This window comes from Trichechus manatus, unplaced genomic scaffold (genome assembly GCF_000243295.1).
Source record: "Trichechus manatus latirostris isolate Lorelei unplaced genomic scaffold, TriManLat1.0 scaffold00024, whole genome shotgun sequence".
Taxonomy (NCBI): domain Eukaryota; kingdom Metazoa; phylum Chordata; class Mammalia; order Sirenia; family Trichechidae; genus Trichechus; species Trichechus manatus.
This window is the reverse complement of record NW_004443960.1, coordinates 3,037,244-3,047,141: the sequence shown is the minus strand read 5'-3', so window position 1 is coordinate 3,047,141 and position 9,898 is coordinate 3,037,244. Positions and strand designations below refer to the sequence as shown.

Sequence of the window (9,898 nt, the reverse complement as noted above, 5' to 3'; positions counted from 1 at the left end):
AGCTCAGCTGCTAAGCAAAAGGTCAGCAGTTCAAATCCACCAGTTGCTCCTTGGAAACCCTATGGGGCAGTTCTACTCTGTCCTATAGGGTTGCTGTGAGTCAGAATCAACTCGTTGGCAGCAGGTTTGCTTTTTTTGACCCAGAGAAGTTGCTCAGACCCCGAGGACGATCCACCGAGTAGAGGAGTCAGGCAGGAGAGATGGAGGGACACATGCTTGAAGCCCCTGCCCGGGAGCATCCCTGGGAGTGCATGATCAGGGAAGATGACCTGGGATGAGGGGCTACCCTCCAATGAGAATGCCTGGGAAGCTGTTAGATGAGTAACTACACAGTAAGCCCAATAACCAGTACAATGGAAAACAAAAAGATTAATAGTTTTCCAATATAGCATCAAGAGCCAGTTAGAAAATATGAAGAACAAAAGCTCTGATTCCAATAAAATCAAACAAAAAAACCATTGCCATGGAGTCGATTCCGACTCCTAGAGGCCCTATGGCAACTATAAATCGGAAGTATTCATTCAATAAAGAGATAGCACAATGCACTAGGTTTGAAGGTAAGTAACACAGCCTATCCTCTGATGAGTTTTTCTTGGGGCAGGGAAGAGGAGGAGGACAGAAACTCAGTAAATCTTATAAATATGTATGTAGCTCCAAACGGTGACAAGTGCTAGGAAGGCAAAAGATTCTAGGAGAATGTTGTGGGAGGGTATTCTGGAGAGACCTCTGGAGAAGTCACATTTGAACTGAGGGCAGAAGGATGGGACGGGGGAAACAGGATGTGCTAAGGCCTTGGGGTGGGAAAGTGTGGGGTTTGAGAACAGGAGTAACCTATGCTACAAGACCTTTATAAAGGAAACCACACGAGAAATTTGACACTATGAAAGTTGTGACATTATAAAATGTTACTGGATTGGCAGGAACGTTTAAATTCTTCTCGACTGATAAACTTAGTGCTATTCCAAACAAAAGCCCAATGGGATTTTTGGGAGAAACTTGATGGATTCTAAATGGCACTTAGAAGGATAAACATGATTAAAAAGCGATAGAAAAATCAAGAGTAATAAGAGAAAGCTTGCCTTAACAATAGAATGTTCTTTTAAAAATGTCTACATCATGTTTAAAAGCTGCAATAATTAATGCAGTTTGATACTGTATGTTTTAATAAGAATGGTCCAGAAATAGATCCCAGTACATGTAAGAATTTAATATATGATGAAGGTAGCATCACAAATAATAGGGGAAGTGAAGAACTGTTTAACAAATATTGCTGAAATGATTAACATAAGGGTGTGGAATTTAGATTATCACCCCCCATCTCATGCTAAAATGAATTCTAGAAAATGAATTAAATGTACAAAAAAACCCAAACCACCACCACCAGCACAGAACCCCACCATAGAACAGCTAAAGATAAGGTCCATTTTAGCTAGCCTCTGGGTGGAATAAATGCTTTCTTATTCTTCTGAAAGAATAATGACAAAGATCATAAAGGAAAAAGATGGATTTGGTTACATAAAAATTTTAAATTCTTGTGAAGAAATAGCACAAATGATACAATGTAAAATAATTCAACATAAAATGTTTTTTAAAAATGAAAAGACAAATGATAATTGGGAAACTTGCACAAATCAATAATGACAATATTTTGAATACAAGGAATTTTATAACCAATATTAGCTATCCAATACCAAGAAGAAATGAACAATTTTTATAAAAAGAAACATGAATGGCTAAGAGAAACATGAGTATTCAGCCTTACTAGTAATTTCAGAATTACAAATCAAAAGAACAAGGAGATGTCATTTAGGCATATTAAATGAGCAGAGTTTTTTTTTTTTTTTTTAATGGAAATATCCAGTTTGGCCAAAGAAAGATGACAGTGGCACTCTTCTATAATGGGACAAGATTGTTTAAAAAAAATTATTACCCTTGATGCAGCAATTTATCTTCTATGTATAAGGGGAAAATATCCAAACATAATACTGAAAAATTAGAGACAACCCAAATGGTTGAATAAATATATTCATTACAAAGTTAATACAAGCAGTGCTTTTCATTAACCTTTGTTGGCTGGGTGGGTCTCTTCCTCTCTTTCCATTCTCTTGAATCCAGTCCAATCCCATCTTCAACTCAGTCACTCCACTGAGACTGCTTTCATCATGGTACCAATGATCTCCAATTTCCCAAGTCCAACATCCAAATATCAGTTGGTCTTATGCCATTTCTGTGTGGCATTTGACATTGTTGATCACTCCCTTCCTGAAACCCTTTCTCCACTCGGCTTCCCAGACACCAGTCTCTCCTGGCTTTTTGCCTACTTCGTTGGCTGCTCCTTCTTGGTCTTTTTGTTGAATTGTTCTCCTTTTCCTGACCCTCTAAATCAGTGATTCTCGGCCTTGGCTGCACACTAGAATCACCTGGAGGGTTTTTAAAAATCCTGATGCCCAGAGCACACCCTAGACCAATTAAATCAGAATCTTTGGATGTAGGACGCAGGCACCATGAAATTTTAAGGCTCCCAGGTGATTCCAATGGTCAGCCAAGATAAGAACCACTGTTGTAAATGTTGATGTGCCCCAGCGCTCAGTCCTTAGCCCTCTTCCTAACTCCTCTGTGAACATTAACTCTCTGTATCACCTAGGTAGCCTCCAAATTTACTAGTGCCTGTGGCCCATCCCCAGAGATTGACTCCATTGGTCTGGTATGGAGAACTGCTCTAAGTGATCTCATCCAATTTCTTGGGCATAGTTGTGAGTTGCTGCCAAGTTGATTCTGACTCATAGCAAACTCAAGTGTTACAGAGTAGAACTACTCCGTAGGATTTTCTTGGCCGTAATCTTAATAGAAGAACATCGCCAGGCTTTTTCTTCTGCGATATAACTGGGTGGGTTCAAAACGCCAACATTTAGCCAGTTAGAAGATATGAAGAACAAGTTGAGCATAAACAAGTTTGTGCCACCAAATACTATTTTTGTACTGATGTTCCCCAACTGTATATCCAACTCCAACCTCCCCACTGAGGTCTAAACCCATGTGTAAAACTCCTTCTTAATAGTTCTACTTTGCCAAGTAATCAAGTATGCCTTCAGAAATGTATTTACGAAGCTGCTTATTGACATATTATTTATAAAAGTAAAAAAAGAGTAAATGAACAAAATATGATTGAATTTGATTGGCACAGTGCTTAAGAGGTTAGCTGCTAACCAAAAGGTTGGCAGTTCGATTCCACCAGCTGCTCCTTGGAGACCTATGGGACAGTTCTACTCTGTCCTGTAGGGTCACTGTGAGTCGGAATTGACTCAATGGCAACGGGGTTTTTTTTTTTTAATTTAAATTATATTTCTAAGAATGTTTTATGATTTTGTGTTTCATGAATTAATGTTAAATGAAAAAACAGGATACAAAACTTAGGTTTTCAGAGGAAAGGAGACCAAGGATACTCAGATAAAATAAATCTTTGTAATTAATGGAATTGATTAGTGAATCCAAGAACTGATTCATAGGGAATGAGTAGTATAAACAACCACCAAATGCTGTCAAGAAAAAAGTGAATAAAGTTAAAAACAAAAAGAATAATCATAATATAAAAAGTATTTTAAGGTTTATATTGAAATACTAGGCATAATTACATATTAATACATTTGAAAACTCAGTGAAATATATAATTATCATTAAAAATGTAAAGGAAATAAAAACTGACATATATGAAATAAGTAATACAGTTTACTAATTGAGTAGGACATTTAAAACATCACACCTTTTCTAGCCCATACCCCTATCCACATGCTCACATACAAACCAAGGGCTGGAGGTTTCTTTCAAACTTTCAAAGAAGAGGCACTTTCTATCATATAAGAATTCTTCGATATATAAACTAAATATTGGAAACAATCTCATGTATTGTTTGAGGCAAACATATCTTAATATACAAATCTGATAAATATAAAAAAGGCAATGACATGCTAAACTCAGAAACATCCTCTGATTCTGAATTTAGCCAGTTTTCACACAAGATGTCATCTTACCCATCTCTTTGAAATTAAGGGAAACTGTCCTGCTTTCCTCTTTCTTCCTCAAAATCCAGAGCATCCTGATCAGTTTCAAATATTTCTCAATTTTTGATTTCCTGTAATCATTTTCAAAATAAATTTCAAATCAGACTTTAAATTGTAAATTTCCGTTATGCTTTAACTCAGGAACAAAATTTCTAGTGAGTGAATTTTGCTAAAGGAACTTCATGGAACTGTATAAGGGCAGTAAAATAAAATTGTGCAGACTATGTACAAATTTGGAAAGGGTTTTAAAGTGGAAACCCGGGATATAAATTAGTATCTCTGTACAAATACCTGAGCACATTGACAGAGTACATAAAAAGCTGAAGTTGTCATGTCTGGGCATTGTGATTGAGGAAGATGGGTTTACCCATATTCTTGCTATAATGTTTTATGATACATAAAGCTCAGAAAAGAAGATAAAAATAATTAGCTTGAGTCCTGGAAGAATTAGGATCCTCTGGAAGCCTAAATGAACCTTTCCCTTTGTGCCCCAACACCAGTCTAATCTTCCCATCAGCTGTGTTCATGTCAAGCTCTCTCTTGTGAGAAGGAGAAGAGTGGTCCTGAAATCCAGGAGTTGGGTGGCCACTCACAGCTGGGCCTTGGTGTTCCTTTGCCTTTGTAGAACATAGAGAATTTTACAACATCACTATCAGACAAGGCCATTCTGTGACCTTGGTAGATAAAGACAAAGGAAACACGGTAGTCATGTTTGACTACAGACAAAAACATAAACATGATCCAAGTCACAGATATTCCCCAATCCTGGCTGATATGAGCGATGGCTATTTCTTTACCAATCTCAGCTCTAGCCTCCCTCTAGTCTTCCCTCCTTCTAGATAAGATATGGACATGCCCAATAAGAATTAGTCCTGCTTTCTGACAACATCTGATCCAGATCAAAGCACTGATGTCTTAAATTTTCACCAAAATTACCTTACACTATTTCAAGTCTTGTAAGTCCTTTCTAATACCCTCCTACTAAGAAGTCCCAGGATTCCCCAAGAGTGTGTTCTTCCTTGTTGTAATGAGTAACAAACCTATTAAACTAGAGGTGTATTCCTGGGCATTGGAGGGCGTTGGCTTGGAATAGTCCAGTCATTTGGTAAAAGGATCTCTCGTCCCATATTTAACCTGAAAAGTCTTTCTATCAAGGGTTTGATTCTCACTAGATTAATACAGGGATGTACCTCTTACAAAGGAAAACTGCTAAGTTTCCCAAAATGGGAAAAACAAACAGGATTTTATTAGCTACTAGTTCCCCTCTATGACATTCAGAGTTCGTGTCAGCCCTGAATAGAAAAAAATTTCATGCAATCATTTTTCTCAGAGCCCCTTTCATGTCCTTGTTCCTGAGGCTGTAGATGAAAGGGTTCAACATGGTGGTCACCACTGTGTACATCACAGTAGCTGCGGTGTCTGTCTCAGCTGAGTGGGAGGATGAAGGGTTGAAATACAGAGCAATGATGGTGCCTTCGAAGAGTAAAACTACAGCCAGGTGGGAGCCACAGGTGGAGAAGGCTTCCCATTTTCCCTTTGTGGATGGGACTCTCAGGACAGCACAAGCTATAAGGATGTATGAAATGAGGATGCAAATGAATGCAGCAATCATTGTCAGCCCTGCTACAATAGAATCATCATGTCATTGAGGTGTGTGTCAGAGCAGGAGAGTTTCAGGAGACTTACATCACAGAAGAAGTGGGGGATCTTGTCTGCACAGAACGAGAGTCGAGCCATCAGCAGGGTATGCAACAGAGTATTCAGTTTGGCAATGACCCGTGAACCAGTGACCAGCAGAGCTGATGAGTCATCTTTGTTGTGTAGTGTAAGGGGTGGCACACAGCAACAAAGCGGTCATAGGCCATCACAGCCAGGAGGGAATTGTCCATAAGAAAATAATCAACAATAAGAAAATAATGCTGTGTGAGACAACCAAAGAAGGAGATGGTCTGACTCCCGAGTATGTGGTTGGTCAGCATCTTGGGGACAGGGGTGGAGGTGAAGCAGACGTACAAGAAGGACAGGTTGCTGAGGAAGAAGTACATGGGAGTGTGCCGGCGGGAGTCTGTGCTGATGGCCAGGATGATGAGCAGGTTTCCCAGGACTGTGGCCAGGGTACATGCTCAGGAAGAGCACAAAGAGGAGCTGCTGCTGCTGGGGCTGCCTGGAGAGCCCCAGGCGGAGGAACTCAGAGACACTTGACTGGTTTCCCACTCTCATGGGCATAGAACCAAGTTAATACACAACAGCAAATTCAGAAATCTATACATGGATAGTTAAGATATGACAAATCAAGCTCCAGGATGGGCCATATTACAAAGCAATTATTAGAGTTGCCAAGATAAAATTTTTCCACCCTACCTACATATCCAAATTCCAACACTCAGTCCTAATGCTATTCCTACTGGACTCACTGACTCTTGTATATTTAACATTGGAAAACACACAGGTATATATACAGTCCAACTCTATGACTGTATGTATCTTCACTGACATTTCCCAGTTTCCATCCCCAACTGCTTAGTTGCTAGTAAAGAGACAAGAGAAACAGCTGATTATAACTGGGTTGATCACAGGCTCCAGCTGATGAATTCAGGACTACTATTGTTGATCCTGCATCTGCAAGATTTAGCAGAGGGAGTTCCTTTGTAAATAAGTATTGACAACTCCAGTGCTATAGTCTTACCTACTCATCTGTCAGTTTGTCATACTGTGGTGGCTTGCATGTTGCTGTGATGCTGGATCAAAGATTACAGGCTTCAGTAGGGATTATGCCTCAACATAAAGAAAATAAAAATCCTCACAACTGGACCGATAAGCAACATCATGATAAACGGATAAAAGATTGAAGTTGTCAAGGATTTCATTTTACTTGGATCCACAATCAACGCCCATGGAAACAGTGGTCAAGAAATAAAATGACGTATTGTGTTGAGCAAATCTGCTACAAAAGACCTCGTTAAAGTGTTAAAAAGCAAAGATGTTACTTTGAAGACTAAGGTGCACCTGATTCAAGACATGGTATTTTCAATTGCCTCATATGCATGTGAAAGCTGGACAATGAATAAGGAAGAATGAAGCAGAATTGATGCCTTTTAATTATGGTTTTGGTGAAGAATATTGAATATACCATGGACTGCCAGAAGAATAAACAAATCTGCCTTGGAAGAAGTCAGCCAAAATGCTCCTTAGAAGCAAGAATGGTGAGACTTTGTCTCACATACTTTGGATATGTTATCAGGAGGGATCAGTCCCTGGAAAAGGACATCATACTTGGTAAAGTAGCGAGTCAGCGAAAAAGGAGACCCTCAATGAGATGAATTGACACAGTGGCTGCAAAAGTGGGCTCAAATATAGCAATGATTGTGAGGATGGTGCAGGAATCAGCAGTGTTTTGTTCTGTTGTACATAGGGTCATTATGAGTCAGAACCTATTTGATGGCACCTAACAGCATAACAACAATAACACAGCCTTACCTGGGAGAAGTGGATTCTGTCACTATGGAGTGGCCAAGGCTCCACTGTATTTTAAAGACGGGAAAGTTTTGGAAATAAAGGCAAGTCCTGAGTGAGTGAAGACAAGAGGTTCATGGCCTTGGCCCTGTGTGCAGTAAGGATGTTTGGGGCAATCACAGAGCAGGCATTTACAGGAGCCTCCATGGCCACTGGGACCAGATTTCCTGAGAGCCTCATTACAGATAAGCAGAAAGTAATTGTGGCACCTTCTTCCTAGTCCCTTTGGACCCAACAATGAAGACAAAGAATATTAGTTAACTCCCAGGTCAGAACTTGGAGATGAAGCAATCTAGGTGAAGACGATTCCCAGACAAAATTCCCTGGGGCCTCAAGTCTCATCACTTTGCTGAGCTGGACTTATGTTTATAGGTTTGGAAATTCCTTTATTAAGACATTTTTTCTTCTTGTTTCTTAGCTCAGAAACGGGGGATTACAGTGTTATCTCTGCAAACCTGTTTTCTTCTCAGTTTGGTCATCTACTGCATGGACTTAGTGATGCCTTTGCCAGTGGGAATGCTAAGGCGCATTATAAAATTGTCCTTAATCCTTTCACGAATTGAGAGTAAAGGAAAATCTGTGCTTAAGGGGGAAGACAGGTAGATATCAGGAAGTACATAGCACGCCATGATTAAGGAACTCCAGGCTCCTGGAGTAGATTTCTCTTGAGATATCTTCCTAACTCACAAGGGATCACCCTATTCAGAGTGCCCTCCAATCCATAGATCCACAAGTGTGTTTCTGCCTTCAGTGGGCCTTATATTCTTATGGTGGGAAACACCAAAAAAATGCAGACGAGTGGAGGAGAAGGTTGTACAAGACACATGGGGAGCATAAATCAAGCAATTCTATTGGGATGCATGTAGAAGCATAAAGAAAGACGAGTTTTAAACACAATTAGATACTTCTCAGGAAAAGGAGGTCAGTTTGGGGAAGGAGGTTTGTGAAGATATTACAGACAGAAGGAAGTAAGTGAGGTCATCAGGTAACCTAGTCTATTGGAGAAGGAGAAATCAGGTTTGTCTGGAGTTAGAGTGTGTGGATTACAGCAGGGAAAAAAAGGCTTGGAGCAGACAGCAGATCAAGACATCCCTGAAAGGAGGGCGATCATGCAAGTTGGTTTGCTTGGCAAGTCTGATTTTACCTCTAATTATTGATAAGCCTCCTTTTACCCAATCATTGTTTGGATGATAAATTATGTAGTCACCTCACAAAAAGCCATATTAAAAAGTTTGGGTTTTATGCTGGAGTCAGAGGGAATTCTTTAAGAGATTGTAATCTCAGAAAAATATGATATGATTTACATTGTAGAAAGATCCCTGTGACAGGAGTGTGGTAAGTGGAATCAAAGAAGGGAAACTCTGAGGCAGGAATACCAATATTAAGTGTTGCAATAGTTCAGCAAGATGTGAGACCCTGAAGGATGGTAAACTCAGGGAGTAGGGAATATCATGAGGGATGCTAAGGAGGTAGAGTTCTTAGTGTCCTATTGGCTATGTGGGCTGAGAGGGAGTGTAGGGTGATACCAAACAAGCTGGTACCATCAATTCGGATAGGCAATGTAGGCTGGAGAGAAGTAAGAGTTGTGTTTGCACATGTGGGGCAGGTTATGGTGCTGATGGAGGCAGCAGGAAGTGTTGGGTGTGATGCTGTGTAAGACATGCTGGTGGGTCTACAGTCAAGGGGAAGTTTGATGGGTATAGATTTAAGAGGTCACCATAGAGGTTCAGTTACAGATGTGAAACTGAATGTAATTGTCCAGGGAGAGAGTGTAGAGTGAGATGGAAGAAGTCCAAGAATAAAATTCAGAAGGACAAAATATATATGGAGATGATATGGGGCAAGAAGATAGGGAACAAGATAATGTTAAAGAAGCTAATAGACATGTGAGTTTTAAAAAGAAACGAATGGATGGATCATAGCTGAAAGCAGAGAATACCAGAAAGATGTTTACCTGTGTTTTATTGACTATGCAAAGGCATTCAGCTGTGTGGATCATAACAAATTATGGATAACATTTCAAAGAATGGGAATTGCAGAACACTTAATTGTGCTCATGAGGAACCTGTACATAGATCAAGAGGCAGTCGTTCAAACAGAACAAGGGGATACTGCGTGGTTTAAAGTCAAGAAAGGTATGCGCCAGGGTTGTATGCTTTCACCACATTGTTCATTCTGTATGCTGAGCAAATAATCCGAGAAGCTGGACTATATGAAGAACGCAGCATCAGGATTGGAGGAAGAATCATTTACAACCTGTAATATGCAGATGACACAACCTTGCTTGCTGAAAGTGAAGAGGACTTGAAGCACTTACTGATGAAGAT

The 9,898-nt window shown here is 39.9% G+C and overlaps 1 pseudogene; it reads right to left on the bottom strand.

The window, feature by feature from the left end:
- Positions 1-5,367: 5,367 nt before the first annotated feature.
- LOC105756121 (olfactory receptor 1361-like) lies at positions 5,368-6,284 on the bottom strand (annotated as a pseudogene).
- Positions 6,285-9,898: the final 3,614 nt, after the last annotated feature.